The following is a 17,105-nucleotide window of genomic DNA, read 5'->3' on the forward strand; positions in this document are numbered from 1 at the left end:
CTGTTCTGCTTTTCTCCTATTTTCTATCACTTCAACTACTCTGTTCCGTCAGGTTTAATAATTTTTTTCCATGTATTTATTCAACACAGGTTCGTTGAGCACAGAATCTGTCTCAGTGCTCATTACCAGAAACAGAACAATGAAGTCCAATACAGAGAGAGACAACCGAAGAGTTTGTAAGAAGTGGTCAAACTTCACTGAAACAAGTCTTTGTAGTGCAGCTCTTTACCAATAGGTTACCACGACTCATAGAATTTTTATGTTGATTAAATACATTAAGGGAGCACTGGTGCCCTTAACTTAATGATAAGAAGCTGCACTGCAATCCCAAAGGCCTGTGCATGCTTGGAATCCACCAGCTGCTCTGCAGAAGAAAAAGGGGCACTCTCTCCTGGCGTCATTAACTGTCTCTGAAAACCCACCAGAGGGTCAGCTACGGGCTGGCTGTAACTTGACAGTACACCACCACAACAACAAATAAGTTAAAGCTTAAAAAGTTCTTAGAATAGTGCTTGACACGTGGTAAGCATTATGTGAAATAAATAAACTGAGAAGGACAGTACCAGGGTGATAAATGCTCTCTTTGGCCACTCACAGATTAGACTGGTGTCCAAGGCACTTTTCTTTTGTGAATTTTCACTGTCATGATGATAATATTCTGGGCTGGGAGAGACAAACCTGAAAAATCCTACTGTATCCTCTTTAATTCTGTGAGATGCAAAAGCAGCTCCTTGGAAGTACCAAAGACAAGCATGATGACAAGTCACTGAACTCACCTGGCTGAGTCAAACACCTTCGCAGCTTCCATTTTTACCTCGGCCTTAGCGAAGTCATTGCCAGAGGCTCCTTAGACCATCTCCAGGGGTCGCTGAGCCTTCCTTCAGACATCACTGCATAGAGCAAAGATTGGGCTCTCATTCACCTCTGTCCCTTTGCTCTCTGTCTCTGATCCACCTCCTATTTGGTTGCTTAAAGATTCAGATTTTTCTGATGACTCAGAAAATCCTCCACTGTTTCTATCTAGGTTTTCTCCTTCAGACTCTGATTCCATTAAGATAATTCTATGGCTCATTTGGTCATGTTTTTAAGGGTTTGAGAGTGGAGGAAATAGTTGTATGTTGTAGTTATGTGCCGTCGAGTAGCATTTCACCTGATGGTATGCATAGGAATCAGATCGATTACATCTGTGGAAAGAACCGCTGGAAGAGCTCAATATCAGCTATGAAAAGTAGGCCAGGAGCTGATTGTGGAACAGACCACCAACTACTCATATGCAAGTTCAAACTGGAGCTAAGGAAAATGAAATCAAATCTATGGAAACCAAAATGTGACCTTGGGTCTATCCCATCTGAATTTCCAAACCATCTCAGGAAAAGGTTTGAGGCCTTGAACATCAGTGAGCCAAGACCAGATGAGTTGAGGAAGGATATCAAGAATATCACCCAGGAAGAGTGTGAAAGATCATTACAAAGACAGAGGATGAAGAAAAGACCAAACTGGGTGTCAGAAGAGACTCTGAATATTGCACTAGAGCACCGAGAAGCCAAAGCAGAGGGAAGAAACAAGATATTAAAGAGCTGAACAGAAGATTTCAAAAGGCAGCGTGGGAAGACAAAGTAAAATATTACAATGAAATGTGCAAGGAGCTGGCGGAAATAGAGGAGGGAGGGGAAGGTACAAATGAGACATATACAAAAGATTCTGATTCAAAGAATGAACTGCTGACTCAAGGTGGAGCAAGGTGTCGGGCACCTCACAGGGGTCTGCAAGGAGACGAGTGAAAAGGATTCTTCAGACTCGTGTTCAGCCTCACTACAGTAGAAGTGGTCTCCGCACACACCTGATGCTTTCTTTGTTTGCTAAGGCCTTAGTGCTGGAGGACAGATGAATGGACAGATACGTGGAGTCAGTTTCTCATCCTCCTTCACCCTAACACCCAAATCCAAGCCCTCACCCTCTCTCATCTGGAGTATACACTGCTCGCCAAGCCCTCCATTCTCTGCCCTTGCCTTCAGACTTCTCAACAGTATACACTTTGCACTCACTCCCAAACTGACCTCTTAAGAGCTGTCCTCTGATTATGCCATCACCTTCCCTAGCCTCCCTGTAGCCTCAGGACAGATAGAACTCTTGACTAGCTCTTAAGCCCTGTTACCCCATCTGCCAGCTCTGTTCTACTCCAGTGTGTTGGAACTTACTTTGCATGAAGAATAACTCCAGTCGTTGAGGATGGCATAGGAAAAAGTAGTGCTTTGTTCTGTTTAAGACAGGAGCTCCATGCATTGGAACTGACTTGATGGTCCAGCAGTCAGCAGCGAGTTGCACTGTTAACCCAAAGACCAAAAGACTCCAGCAGTTCAAATCTACTAGTTATGAGTTGGAACCTACTCCGTGGTAATGAATTAATGAGTTAATATTTACAAGAGTAACTTGTCTCCATTAAAATACAAACAAAAAAAAAATCCAAAACCCCAGCAAGCAAGTTGCTGTTGACTCCAACTCTCAACAACTTCATCAAAACAGAACCGTGCACTAAAGAGTTTTCAGTGGCTGACTGTTCAGAAGTAGATGACCAGATCTTTCCCCTAAAGGTATCTCTGTGTAAACCCAAGCCTCCAGCCTTTCAGCCAGCAGCTGAATGTGTCGACTGCACTGTCTGAGAACTCCTGCTCAACTTCATATTGCTATGGACACCATGCACTGGAGTCATTTATTAGGTGAGTGGCTGTAAGAAAACTATTGCATCTCTCTGAAGCCCAATTTAGTTTGTTGGCTTAGAAAATTATGCTCGCCACAACATCTATATAAGAATGATTTCATGGAGCTCAAACTCAACTCTCTGACGCATCTGAGGTCACATATTTAGGCAAGGCTATTCCTCGGAAAGGTACACGACGCTTGGAAAAATGAAGGGATAGTGAAGGAGAAGAAGATTCCCATCGAGACGGATTGACACGGTGACTTCAGAAAGAGGGTGTACTGTGTCAGAGATGATGAGGATGGCACAGGATAGGTAGGACTCAAGTCCACTGTTCTTAAAGTTACTGTGAGGTTTACTAGACTTAATGGCACTTAACAACAACAAAATATTAATAGGAGGGCATTGCCCATCTTTCTCCTGAGGAGTCATTGGTGGCTGGTGGTATAAACCTGGCCTACAGACTACACCACCAGAGCTCCCTTAGCAAATAATTTACAATTATTTCCTGATAATCTCAACATGTGTATCATCTCAGGGCTGTCTCTGTTGACTACTCTTCTTGAGAAGACTAATTTTTGTTTATTTATTTGTTTGAATGCCAAATATCTTTGGACTTATTTTGAGACATTATAAGGATTTTTAATTCATTTTTGCTTTCATGAAAAAGAGAAAATATATATTGTGTGTATACCTATATAGTGTGTAATGTATATTGTGTGTGTAAATCTATATAGTGTGTGTATATGTGTATCATGCACCTAGCTCAGTACCTTGACCATAATAAGGAGCCAATAAACATTAACTATTACGATCAACATCATAATCATGACTGATGATTATTCTATCATTCCAAAATACCAACTTTATGAATCATTTTATGAATAATAATCTCCCCATCTAGTGCTGTTTCCTCTTCTTTTAGACGTCTCCTTTTACTTGTGGTCATCCCCATATTCTATATACATTTCTATACTTAAATGATTTTCCACTTATTCTGCCTGCCTCTTTGAAAGCAGGAATAACCGCTGACCTCCTCTCGATTTCCCGCCTCACCTAAAAGTAGAGCTTGGCACTTTGTAGGTGCTTAGTAAAGGTTTGTTTCATTTGGATGTCTCCCTGACCCCCCAGGGAGCTCTAGTGGTAAGAGGCTAAGCTGCAGTCCCAAAAGCATACATTTCGAATCCACCAGCTGCTCTGTGGGAGAAGGATGGACAATCTCCTCCCATGAAATTAACTGCCTTGGAAAGTCCACCAGAGGGTCAGCAATGGCTTGGTTCTGACTTGACAATACACAACAACAACAACTAAGCCCCTAAGGGAAAACTGAGGATGACTCGTAGCTAATCTGGAGAATGAGATTCCTCTTTAGGAATAAAGCAAAGCAGCCCACCATGTGAGCTCTCTATTTTCATTGAGCACACAAGCCAACCTGGCTGCCAGATGGATCAACTGGTCAACGTTGTGAACTTTGCTTTCATGTCCAAAGGTACAGGAAAAGCTTGACCAGTACAGTTCTTAGTCACCAAAAATAGCCAAGGGAAATAAGTGCAAGAGAGGGAACAATGCATGAATCACTAAGAATCTGCTCGAGAAATGGAGACGAGAAAGGGAAGAGAATGATATTTTCAAAGACTTGGGGAAGGAAATGGGAGCTGGAGGAGAAAGATCTACAGATTATGCTCTCCTAGACTGAAAGGTAGGCAGACAGGGAGCTCTGGTGGCTTAGAGCTAAGGAATTACTCTGCCAATGCCAGTTTTAATCCAACCATCAGCTGCTCCATGGGAGAAAGATGGGCAATCAACTTCCGTGAGATATATGGCCTCTGAAAAACCTGCTGAGTGTCAGGTCTGGGTTGATTCTGACTCTATGGCACACAACAACAACAACAGATTCAGAGATGAGACACTGTCTGGCATATATGGTCTTGATTAGGGGAACTCTTCTAGATACATGGAGCTTCTTCTATAATGTGGTGAGCTTGTGGCAACCCTGCAAACTTCACATCAGTGACATTGATCTTCGCTTTAGATTGTTCTTATCTCAACTAGGTTCTAGGCTTCTCAAGTTATTGGCCAGAGAGAGAACCCTGAGCAGGCTTTAATTTTTTTGTTTATATTTAAGAGCTCAGAGGGGTCACAGCTGTCCAATTCTTCTAAACCACAGCCTTGCTCAGGATGGACTCTGCCCTGAGCTGAGCTCATTTAAAATTCCCTAAACTCCTGGTGTGGAGTTAGTGTAAGCCCACTCAGGCTGGCCTGGAGGTCAGTTCATTCACAGTAGCTCTCTTTTCCGAATTCCAAACTAAAAGGTCAGGCTTGCATGTCCCTGTTCCACACCTCCCAGTGGTCTAGTTCTGATACAGGATCTCCAAGGCTCATCCTGTGTAATCTTTGTCATGGTCCAAAGAGGAAGGGTCATATCACCAGGCAGTGATGGAACCAGGCCTAAAATACAGCACTCCGGGTCTCAGACCACTACCCCAGGATGCCCCAACAAGCTGTTCAATTCAGTGAAGTAAAGAGGTTGTGAAATGCTTCCACTTCCCAGGCCTTGCAGAAAACCCAGACAGTTTACTCTCAACTTCCAACCCGAGTCCCAGTTCAGCAGTTTTCATGCCACTCCTTTGTGTCAATGCTCCCTCTCCACGAGGCCAAGGCTGGCCTCCCTGTGAACAGCCCCTTAGGACAACTGAGTTGACTTCCGCTTAGACTTTCCTGGACACCACCACCAGCAAGACCTTGCATTGAGCAATCACCTTACGTAAACTACACAATTACTCATTGACTCTTCAAAACAGTAACCTAACCCTTTACTTCTGTATTCAAGCTCAAGATTAAAGAGCTCACTTTTGTTGCTATTATTTCTTTCCCTTGAGAGATAATTTCTAGGAGCCTCAAAGATTTCTAGTCTTTGACGCCTGACTAGGTCAGCACGTCTCTATCTTCTCCTAGCCACAGTCTGTGCCAGCTGACACAGAATAGGTCTCCAGAAAGGAAACAGGATATCCCACAAGAGAAAAGATGCTTCCCAAATGGCAACTTGGTATTCATTCAATCTTTCCTCCAACCACCCATCCCTAGGGTCACCAATGGATTCATACTTCTTTTTTTTTTTTTTGTAAATTGGTTTTCATATAATAATTACTTTGTTTATATTTTATATTATGTTTATTATGTTTCATTCATATACATTGTGTTTTATATAATCTTTCATTTACATTGTGTTTCATTCAATCATTCATATACATTTTATTTTACATTCTTTTTTAAATTGGTTTGCTTACAAAGTCTATATACATTGTGTTACATACCATTCTTCATTGTGTTTCATACACTCTTTCTCATGCATTATGTTTTTATAAAGTCAATCATCATTGGACCTTGCTCATCATTACCCTGTCTTTTCACCCAGATCCTTCCCATTTGCTTCCTCCCTCCTTCCACCTACCAAACTATGCAACCCTGTGGTTTCACCTCTGCCTAACTTCACCCCTTCACCCTTCCCTCCCCCACCTTGAGTTCCTATACATGTTTTACTAGTCATCATTCTATTTTTACAACAATGGTCTTATGCAGTATTTGTCCCTAGGAGACTACATTAGTTCACTGAGTATAATACTCTTGAGTTTCTCCCAAGTTACACCGTATTTTTCAAAATTGTTGCTCCTGAGTACTGCATAGTATTCCATTGTGTGAATATACCACAATTTCTCAATCCATTCAGTCGTGGTTGGACATTTGGGATGTTTCCACATTCTTGAAATGGCGAATAATACTGCTATGAACACTGGTGTACAAATCTCAGTTTGTGTCTCAGTTATAATTTCCTTGGAGTATATTCTTAATAGTGGAATAACTGAGTCATATGGAGTTTCTATGTTCAACTTTTTGAGGAAACATCAAACTGTCTTCCAGAGTGGTTGCACATGGAAAGACTTTACACAGAGAAGGCATTCAAGGGGCCAACAGACAGATGAAGAAATCATCAAAATCGTTAGCAATAAGAGAGATGCAAATCAAAACCACAATGAGATGCCAACTTACCCCAGTAGCAGTGACTAACTTTAGTGGGAAGTAAACAATAAATGTTGGAGAGGATGTGGAGAGATGGAACTCGCATACACTGTTGGTGGGATTCAGACTTCTCTTTCACCCTACTAAGTGACTTGGGTCATTTTCTCTCTTTCTGTAGTTTTATAGCTTGCAAAAAATTCCAACTTCCTTTATTGTATGTGATATACTCAGGACCTCCTAGAAAAGTAGGCAGGAAAGATTTTCACTTTGGAAGAAGATAATCACATATATTGTGTGTATGTCTAATTGCACATATATCTGAGACTGAGCTGACCAAAGTTGCAGTTAGAAAGCATATATTCAGCCTCTTGAACCCAAGTCTAGCATTCTTTATAATTTCTCTTGTCTCAGTTACTCCTCTTATTATCAATCTTGTATACAAACCCAAGAGGAGCCTTTTCTCTCAGGCTACTCCTCCAGTCACAAACCTTCAGTGACTTCCCAATGCTCTATTATGAATGAATTGTGTTTACAAAAAAAAATGTATTGAAATACTGGCTCTCATGCCCTTAAATATATAATCTGTTGGACTTAGCATGTATTGGTATGCCAATTAAGCTGTATTTGAGTAAGATAGGTTCTAAATCTAATCACTTCTGAGTTAGAAAAAAAAGACTGAAACACAAACAGAGAAAGAAATGCTACCCAAGGTTCATTTGCCTGTCAAGGGTCAATGAGGAGCCCAGGAAAGCTTGGTGCTGCTGACAAGGAAAAAATCAACACAGGCTGGATTTTAACCATCAAAACTGTGAGAAAACAAGCTTCTGTTCCTTAAAGACCTCCACTCATTTATTTTTTTATAGAATCAAGGTGGAGGTTTAGTGGTAAGGAGTTGCATTACCAACCCGAATTTATCAGCTGCTCTGTGGCAGAAAGACGGGCAATCTCCTTTCACCCAATTTACTGCCTCCGAAAACTTGCTGGAGGCTCAGCTCTGAGCAAGTTTCCATTCGAAGGTACATAACAACAAGAAGAAACTATGCCTGCAGGATAGAATTCCAGTGATTAAGCTTGTCTCCAGAGGACCTACTGGGTATATTGGAATTTCCTACAACATTTCTTTTGGGGTTTGGGGTTTTTTGGGGGGGGTTGTTTTTGGTGGTTTGGTTTTTTTATTTTTGTTTTTTGGTGTTTTTTGGGGTTTTTTTTTTGTTGGTTTTTTTCATTTTTTAACCTTTGGACTTTTATCTTATTGCTTTGTCAAAGCTCTACCCTGATACACAGGCCTGTTTGTCAGGCACTGCTTCGTTAAGGACTATCTCTTAGAAGGCAGCCCTCCTCGATATGCCTCAGCCTGGTAAACTCTCCCTTCTGGAAGTCCACAGCCTGTATCAGTCTTACTACTACCTCACAACAAAACTGTAGTAGACAGGTTCAAGACTAACCCTCTATCACTGCCCTCTATCACTTCTGCCTCAGAGTCATAAAGACAAGTAGAAATGGATGGACCACAGGCATCCTTTGGGGATACCCAGTGACTAGCAGGCTCAAGAAGAGTTTGAAGTAAGACTTACCTTCTCTTAACCAGTGAAATACAAGATAGAAGAAAATTTTTTAATCCTAAATTTAAAAATCTTCTGTTAAAAAAAAAAAGATTTTCCCCCATAAGTAACTAAAATTTAACTCCATCTCCATCTCTCTTTTAAGTACTAATTTAATCAATGATTTCCAGTGGCATTATACGTTCCATTTATCACCAATGAACATTGACATCCCCACATATTATATATTATGGATATAAAAAAATGTCCTGTTTCACCCTGAAGTATTAAATGCACCCTCTTAGCCAAAGACGGGGAGTTTTAGTGATCCAGTGGATAGAGAGTTGTGCTACCAACCCAAACATATTTGGTTCGAGTCCACTCATTCTGTAAGGTGCAAGATGAGTTAACTCTTCCTGTGCAATTTAGAGCCTCAGAAAATCTCCTGGAGGGTCAGCTATTAATCCATTCCAACTCAGCAGGGATGAGTCACTGACTGAGTGAGTAGTCAAAGGAGAAGAAAGAAGCAAAGATGGGCGACTCAAGTTCAGCACAGAAGAAACTGATCCCTTCCCTGGTTCCTCCACGCTCTGCAGATAACACACCACACACGCTGGGGGCAGAGACCGAGGCTGATGAGTCACTGGCATTGACCTCATGCATTGTCACCTCAGAACCTCAGTTTCCTCAGCGAGAAAATGTGTGTGACAGTCCATGCCCTGTCTATCTCACTGAATGAGGGCAGTCAAAGTGCTTGGGTAAGTGTAAATGCTAGACCTGTAAAGGGATGTAGCCTTTTCAAAGCCCGGCCCCACCTCCTCCGACTGCGCACCCTGCCGGGTGACTTTCCTCACCTAAAATACACGAGGCCATATGGCTCTGCAGACATTTGGACCGGTGCTGTTGACTGATGGCCCTCTGGTGCTGGAAAGGTTTCCTGATCCTTGAACTATTATTAGGGATGGTTACATTGGCAGAGGGAGGCTATAAAGCTAGCACAGGCATCACCTACCGTTTGCTTTCCCATTTCAAGCACCAGTTTCAAAATCAAACCCTCGCCTTTAAAAAAGTGTGCATTTCTGCAGTTCTGGCCACGCTGAAAGGAAGGAGGAAGAATTACACTGTGCCAGGCTGGGGATTTTGTCATTCTTTGAGTTTGCTCAGTTCCAGCCTTTAACCCAGAACATCTGCTCCAAGCTAGTAGTGCTTGAGACTTGAGATTGAGCCAAGGCAGGTGAACTTTCCGGGGTCTCTGCTGTTGGCCTGTCTGCTGCTCTGGAGAAACGTCCCTGTCTCGGAATGTGAAGAATAGCATGGAGAGGGAAAGAAGTGAGTTGGGAGTGAGGAACTGCAGGGGCTCCTGCTCTCAAGTGAATACCTGCCTCCTCTGAGCTTTCCGTGGGAATTTACAGGGCTGCGTTTTCATCTGAAACTCAGTTGGGGCTCCCGTGCCCAGCAGACTGCAGTGAACCGTCCACTCAGAGCCCCCCCCCCCCTTCAATACACGAGACAACTTCGCTTCACTTACCACCCCCACCTCCTCCAAAGGCGTCAAGATATTTTAAACCCCTTGTTTTGATCTCCTTTACATATCAGTTACACTATTTCTGAGCGTGTTTATTTTTATTTTTTTTTTTTCCGGTGGTGAGCCCGTTGCTTTGAGCGCTCTGCTTGCACGTTTCCACTTCCTCTCGCTTTCCTGTGTTGCTCTTGCCGCTGGGCCTGCGGCTCTGACTGGGCTGGACGGTTCTCATGGGTCTGGGGCCTTTGGTGGAGCAGAGGAGGCAGGTTCTCCCAGCCTGCGACTCCACTGCTCCTGACATCTGCAGAGGTGAGATGAAATCCCAGTGACGTTTCCTTTGTTCCATCTCATAGAAAAGGCTCTGCCCACCAGTCTAGTCAGGGAGGAGAAAGGACCCTGAATCAGCCATGAGGGGTTTTGTTCCCAACTCTGACACTTAGCTTGAGAAAGTCCACTACTCTCTTTGGGCTGAATGGAACATTTCCAAATCCTCTTCTGGCAACAGCTTTCCAGACTTATATCCCATAAAGGACGGCTACTTGGCATCCACTTCCTAAACAACATGCCTCAGGAAACTCTATGAACTTTGAAAAAGGTCAATAGTTATAGAAAGGCTTTTTGTTTATAGGATCGCTATGAGTTGTGCTTCACTCGGCAATCAACAACAACAACAGTTCAAACAAGTAGCAAAATTGTTCATTTGTTGAGGATCAGTAAGGTCAGGCTCTAAGACAGACGTGTTGGAGATAGTCTAAGAAGGAAGGAGTGGAATCGAGCTTCTCTTTATGATAACGGCAGGTCAGTGGTGTGACCTGCGGAAATCCTCCACCAAAGCCTGATGCTGGTGAGTCACAACGTATGTCTGAGCCTGTAAATTCCATAGCAGTTTTGCCAAAGCATGCATCAAAAGGGATAGTGTCTGTGCAGCCTGCTGGGCACATGAAAAAGACAGCTCCTGCCTGGTTGCTGGTAACCAACCCATTAAGTCAGCTGGCCACTCCAGGGCTGATGAGATAATACTTGAGCCTGGAGGCTTAGTGGCAGGGAGTTGTACTGCCGACCCAAGGCACATGGTTCAAATTCACCAGCTGTTCCATTGGGAGAAAGATGGGCAATCTCCTCCCAGGCAATTAACTGCCTCTGAAAATCACCTGGGCAATCAGTTCTGACTCAACTGTACATGACAATAACAACATTCAAGGCACAGACTTGCTAAATTTTGACTTTAAAAAAATTAAGACAATCCCTAGAAAAACCATGGTGTTCTAGCTTATAAGGAGAAGATATACATAGACATAAGAGAGAGCAGAGCAAGTAAACTGATAGGTTTTGAAAGGAAAACATGAGATTCAGATAGAGACCTTACCATTCACCAACTGTGTGACCTTGGAGAGTAACAAAGCTCAGTTACTTCAGTCTGAGAGACACTAAAATAATATTCTCAGAATATTCTGAGAATAATAATATTCTCAGCCATCAGAGAATTTAAAAAGCATTGTCACATTCTAAGCACTTAATAAATAGTTGCTATTATTATTATTATTAGTCATGGGAGACAGGATATTAAAGGTCATCTTATTCATCACATCACTTGAGAAGAAAGGAAACGGAATTGATTAAAGTCATGTAACTAGTTAGTAGCTAAACTTGGACTAGATCCCAAAGTCCAGATTTCAGCCCAGGGCTTTTATGTATTATGAGAAATCATACTTAGAGTCAAAATCCAACGAAATTACTAATATTTAGGGTAAGTTATTCTCCTTTGATGGTATTTTGGAGAGATGACTGTTTATATGTATTCTAAAATAAGTTTACCAAAACTTGGACATAGTCAAGATGACCCCTTCAAGAGTTGCCTCATATCTTACGTCAGCAGCCAGCAGCTGTCCTCTTTGACTTCAGAAAACACAAGAATGAGGAAAGCAGTTGTCCTTCAGGCATCTAAGATGCCCAAGACCCCAGGTCACCAATCTGCAAGTCTCTTTTGCTTATAGGTATACCATAAATCTCTAAATGGTGCAAAGTGATTCACTCAGAACCACACTTCAAGCTCAACGGCAAAATCAGAACTAGAATTTCGACCTCTAGACTTGACGTTTGGTGCTCTTTTTATAAAATCTCAGAGTGAGAGAGAGAATTTTTAAGACTCAAAGTTTGTGCACACTGTGCATTTCACCTAAACTCATCCTGAAAATGCAATTATTTATTTAAGTTTCTTCCTTTCTTTCTTCCCCTCTCTCTACTTCAAACCATAAAAGGATTGAAGCAACTTAGAGGAGCTGTAAAAAGAAATAATATCATGTACTTAAAAGAAACTATAATATCTTAGAGAGGGCTGTGTAGGAGGACTGGATCTAGGTTATCAAATATAGTAGCCATGAGGTACAGGTGATTACTTAAATTTAGATTAATAAAAATAAAAGTTTTAACTTTATTTCTCTTGTTATGCTGGCCAGATTTCAAGGGCTCAGCAACCACACAGGTTAGGGCTAGTGGCTTATATATTGGGCATAGACAGATACAGAACATTGTAGCCTTGTGTAAAATTTTATTAGACAGCACCATTCTAGACAGACAACCAGACCATGTATTCTTATATGTTTGCAAAAATTCAGCCCTAGTTTTGGCTCTGAGATTCTTGTTGGTAAAGCCAAAATGTAAAATGAAGTCATTGGTGTCATTTACCAGTTCCTCAAAGGAAGCAGTTTTTCTAGCACTTACACCTAAATGAATTGCTCAAGTGAGGCTTTACAGAAAAGGTGACTGCATGACAAAGCACACAGCTTCAGAAACCACATGACCAAATGTAGTAGCAAATCTCTATTTCAATTTCAATTTTTAGATTAAACCCTCTTTAAGAGCTGAAGATGTAATTCACCAAGTTCAATTAAATGAAACTCTTTTCCTAGTGGGGTATAGGCCAAGGGCCCTACCTATCTGATCTTAGAGGTGGGCCAGATGCGTGTCCTCCAAGGGAATGACATTTGTTCTGAGATCATTGAAAACCTGGGGGAGAGCATCCGTATAGAAGTGCAAAGGGCCTCGGATTGGAAAACACTTGGCATATTTGAAGAAGAAAAAAAGCCAATGATCATTGTTACTGAGAGTCACAGAGAGATAAAGCTGGATAGGTAGGCAAGGGCTAGATCTTGTAGGGTTTTATAATTCATGGTGAGAAGATTTTAAAAGAGAAGCAACATTACAAATCCATGACTTTAGAAAGACCACTCTGGCTGTTGTATACAAAGTAGACCATAATGTCGCTTGAAATAAGATGATAAGCAGTAAAAATGAGGGGGGAAAATCTAATTTGACATGACTAAGGATGATAGAGAATTGATGCCTTTGAGCTGTGGTGCTGCAGAAGAGTGCTGAATATACCATGGACTGCCAGAAGAGCAAACAGGTTTGTCCCTGGAAAGGGTGAAACCAGGCTGCTGCTCCTTAGAGGCAAGGATCTGATATACTTTGGGCATGTTGTAAGGAGGAATCAGTCCTTGGAGATAGACAGCATACTTGGAAGGTGGAGGGACAGTGCAAGAGAGGAAGACCTTCGATGAGATGGATTGATTCAGTGACTGATGTAGTGGGAGTATGTGTGTCAGAGACAATAAGGTTGGCACAAGATAGAGCAGGTTTCAGGGCTGTTGTACATAGGGTTGCTATGAGTTGCAAACAACTTGGTGACACATAACAACAACAACAATAACAGCAATTTAACAGATTTTAAAGGTAAAGTTAACAGGACTTGCTGATGACGAGTTTGAAAGCAATACAGAAAACTGGGATTTCTTTGTCCTACACAGTTTTATTTGTCCTACACAGATAGCTAGACAATTTGCTAGTAAATGATTTTAAGAAAAAGCTTGTGGTAGAAGGGCTAGAACTAGCGAGCAGCAAGTTAATAGTTTGCTTTGTATTTATGTTTGCTATCAAAGGGACAAGTCCATTTGAGACAGGGATTTAAAGTTGTCTGCATAAATACATATGGCCTATTGAAGTAATATGAATCAATAAATTCACATAGTAGGATAAACAGAAAGAACAGAGATAACAGCCTTAGACTTACTCTAAAATTTGATGTAGAATAGGAGCCAGACAAGGAGACAGAAAGTAAAGGGCAAACTAGGTGAGTGTGGGACCACAGAAGTATAGAGATGGATGTGTCCACACAAGTAGAAGGAATCAAGCACACTAAGTCTCGCTAGAGTTCAGGCAGTTGAGGACATATTGACTTGTGTTGTTATCGTTGTTTGCCATCAAGTTGGAACTAGCCCATAGCTGAGCATCCAGTGGGTTTTCAGAGGCAGTAAATCACACAGAAGGAGATTGCCCATCTTTCTCTCACCCAGTGGGACAGCTTCAAATCAAGTGCTTTTAGGATTGCAGCTTATATTCTTAGTACCAGGCCTCCAGAGCTCCATCTGTTGGCTTTGTTGTTGTTTTGTGTCACTCAGTCACCTGTGACTCATAGCGATCCTGTGCACAGTATCTCTGAACTCTATCCCATCCTGAGCCAATTTCACTGTCTGGCACATCTGGCTCTACTTACCCCAGTCACAGTGTCAACCCATCTCATCCAGGATCTTCCTTGGCAGTGTTGTCCCTCCACCCTTCTAAGCATGATGTTCTTGTGCTTGCTGTTGTAGTTGTGTACTGTAGAGTTGGAGCTAGTCCATTGCTGACCCTCCAGTGAATGTTCAGAGGTATGAAGGAGATTACCCAACCTCCTATGGAGCCACTGGTGGCCTCAAATCGTGTGCCTTCAGGATGGTAGTACAGTTTCCTGCCACTAGGCCACCAGAGCTCCTCATTCTTAGACAGATATAAATCATTGTGAAGATGGTAAAGATGATTTAAGTGAAGTGGCTGGTCAGAAGACAACTGGAGTAGAACTTAAGAGTAAATAGCTGAAGAAGTGGAGACAGTGAATGTAGATCTTTTAAAAATTATTCTTCATAAATGGATACAAAAGTTTTGAGGTGGTAGCTGCTGAGACATGAAAGGTGGAGGGATTTTTTTTTCTTTCTGTTTATTCTTAATGGTTGTTTCTTAGGCATACTTGTGTGCTGATGAAATGAATGTAACAAAACAGAAGACAATAATATTCCGGGAGAGGAGTACATGAAAAAAAACAGGAGACCGAGAACAAATGGCAGGGTGTTTCAGAAGCTGTGCTATTTCCTCCATTGCCGTAAAAGGGAAGGTGGTATGTATATGAGGGCAAGGATGCGGGTGGCTTAATGAGTGGCTGGTAGAAAGAAGAAATAGTTTTCTTCTGATGGCTACAAAACAGAGGCCAACCTCCTTGGAGGTGGGAGTGGAGTTAAACATATTGGGGATTTAATGAGATGAAGGTATGAAAGAGTCTATGTAGACACTTAAAAGTGAATTTTCTAGAAAAGTGTTGTATGGTCACCTTCTGGCAGGGTCCTTTTGAGGTTTGTGGTTCTACATTGAAAGTGAGCTTGTCAGCAAGGTCTACAACAATCTCACCAGCATTTGTGCTGCTTGGGTGCAAGCAAAGAGGGAGTGAGAAAAGAATTGCTTTTCATCAGAATTGGGTTTTGTCAAACTACAATGAAGAAAAGCGGCAAGCGAGTGTAGACTGTTGCAATGAGAGGGCCTCACAGTGTGGAATAATGAGAGTTAGGGTTATGACAGGGTTTATAGGATAATTTTTACTGAAAAGGAAATTGCTTGCTCTGTATGTGGGAGCTGGACAATGACTAGGGGTAACAGAAAAAGAACCAATGGCTTTAAATTATGATGCAAAAGAAGAATATTGATCACTCCATGGACAGCCAAGAGAACAAGTAGGTCGGTCCTAGAGAGGGCGAAACCAGGTTGCTCTTTGAAGGCAACAATTTTGATGCTCCTTCTCACATACTTCGGGCATGTTATTACCAGGAGGGACTAGTGCTTAGAAAGATAGAGGGGCAGTGCAGGAGAGGAAGATGTGGGATTAAATGGATTGACACAAGGACTCTGGCAGTGGGGTCAGATGTGACAGAGATGGTGAGATTGACTTGGGCTAGGACAAGGGTCAGAATCCTTGTTAGCAAGATCACTATGGGTTGTAGTTGACTCAACATTACATAACAACAACAACACATGTGATATAATGCCACTAGTCTTCATATTTATCCAAAATGCCTGCTTCGACTCATTGGTCTTCTAAGAACTGTCCTTCTCCTGCCACAAGGAGCTCAGTGCTGACTCTTCTTGGTTCTTGTCACTGCCAGGAGCATGGACCCATTAGGTCACCAGCTGGGTAGAAAAGGAACTCCTGAATAGAGCGAGGTATATTCTTCCATATAACATGCTCTCTTCAGCCAAGTCTTAGCACATACTGAGACTCTGGAGGCAGTGTGGCTGGGAGGATAACATTCTAGACTTAGAGACAGCCAACTTGGGTTTGAATCTGTTTCTATTGCGTTTGCCATCCAAGAAAGTCCCTCAAATCCTGGACCCCTGTACTCTTTCATTAAGTCCCTCCCTACTTGTAGCTTGCTACAGAGATCTGATGAGCTACTACTGAATGCTAAACCATCTTTCAAGTGTAAGGAATTATGGAGATAAGAAAAAAATCATTACATTGTTCTTACAATTTTAAAACATGACTCTTAACTGTGGTGTGAAGGTCTGCTTTCAAAAGTCTTAAAATACAGCTTGCCAAAAAAAAAAAAAATCCAGTTTGCCATGAACCAGGAGTGGCATCTGCTTCCTAAAAAAATGCCTGTGGAAACTCTTTGAACTTTGATAGATGATGATAATTATAGAAAGGCTTCAGTCTTTTTTCACTATGAGTTGTGCTCAACTCGACAGCAATCAGCAACAACAACATGGTTGATAAACAATTTGCCTTAAATTCAAAAGCTGATGAAATGCTTAGAAGGAAAGGCAGTGCATTGCAACACAGAGGTAATGGGAAGCAACTTTCTCTTTGTTTGTGCAATATCCTATGAGTGTGGCTCTCGCGGGTCCAGGATATTGCTGCAGTCGGCAGCCTCGTGAATTCTGAGCAGCACAGGATGAAGTCACCTGGTGATTCTGAGGGCATGACTTTACCTTTCAATGCCTTCCTCATCATCTCTGTACAGGGGGCTGTAGCTGCATCACCTCCCAGTCATTCTAGAGACCTCAGGAAGAGTAATTAGGTTTTCAGAAAAGAAAACAAATCCCTAAAAGTCCCCGTCGTAGCTGCTTTCAGACGAAGTTGGTATAAATTTGAAGTGTCACTATTATTAAGCATGAAGCAATTTCTCCCACCCCCATCAAGTCCTGGGGCTACAGTGTGGCAGGCTATTTTTAAATCCCCATCTCT

The sequence above is a fragment of the Elephantulus edwardii genome, unplaced genomic scaffold (assembly GCF_000299155.1).
Source record: "Elephantulus edwardii isolate Elephantulus edwardi_28Jun2011 unplaced genomic scaffold, EleEdw1.0 scaffold00031, whole genome shotgun sequence".
Classification (NCBI taxonomy): domain Eukaryota; kingdom Metazoa; phylum Chordata; class Mammalia; order Macroscelidea; family Macroscelididae; genus Elephantulus; species Elephantulus edwardii.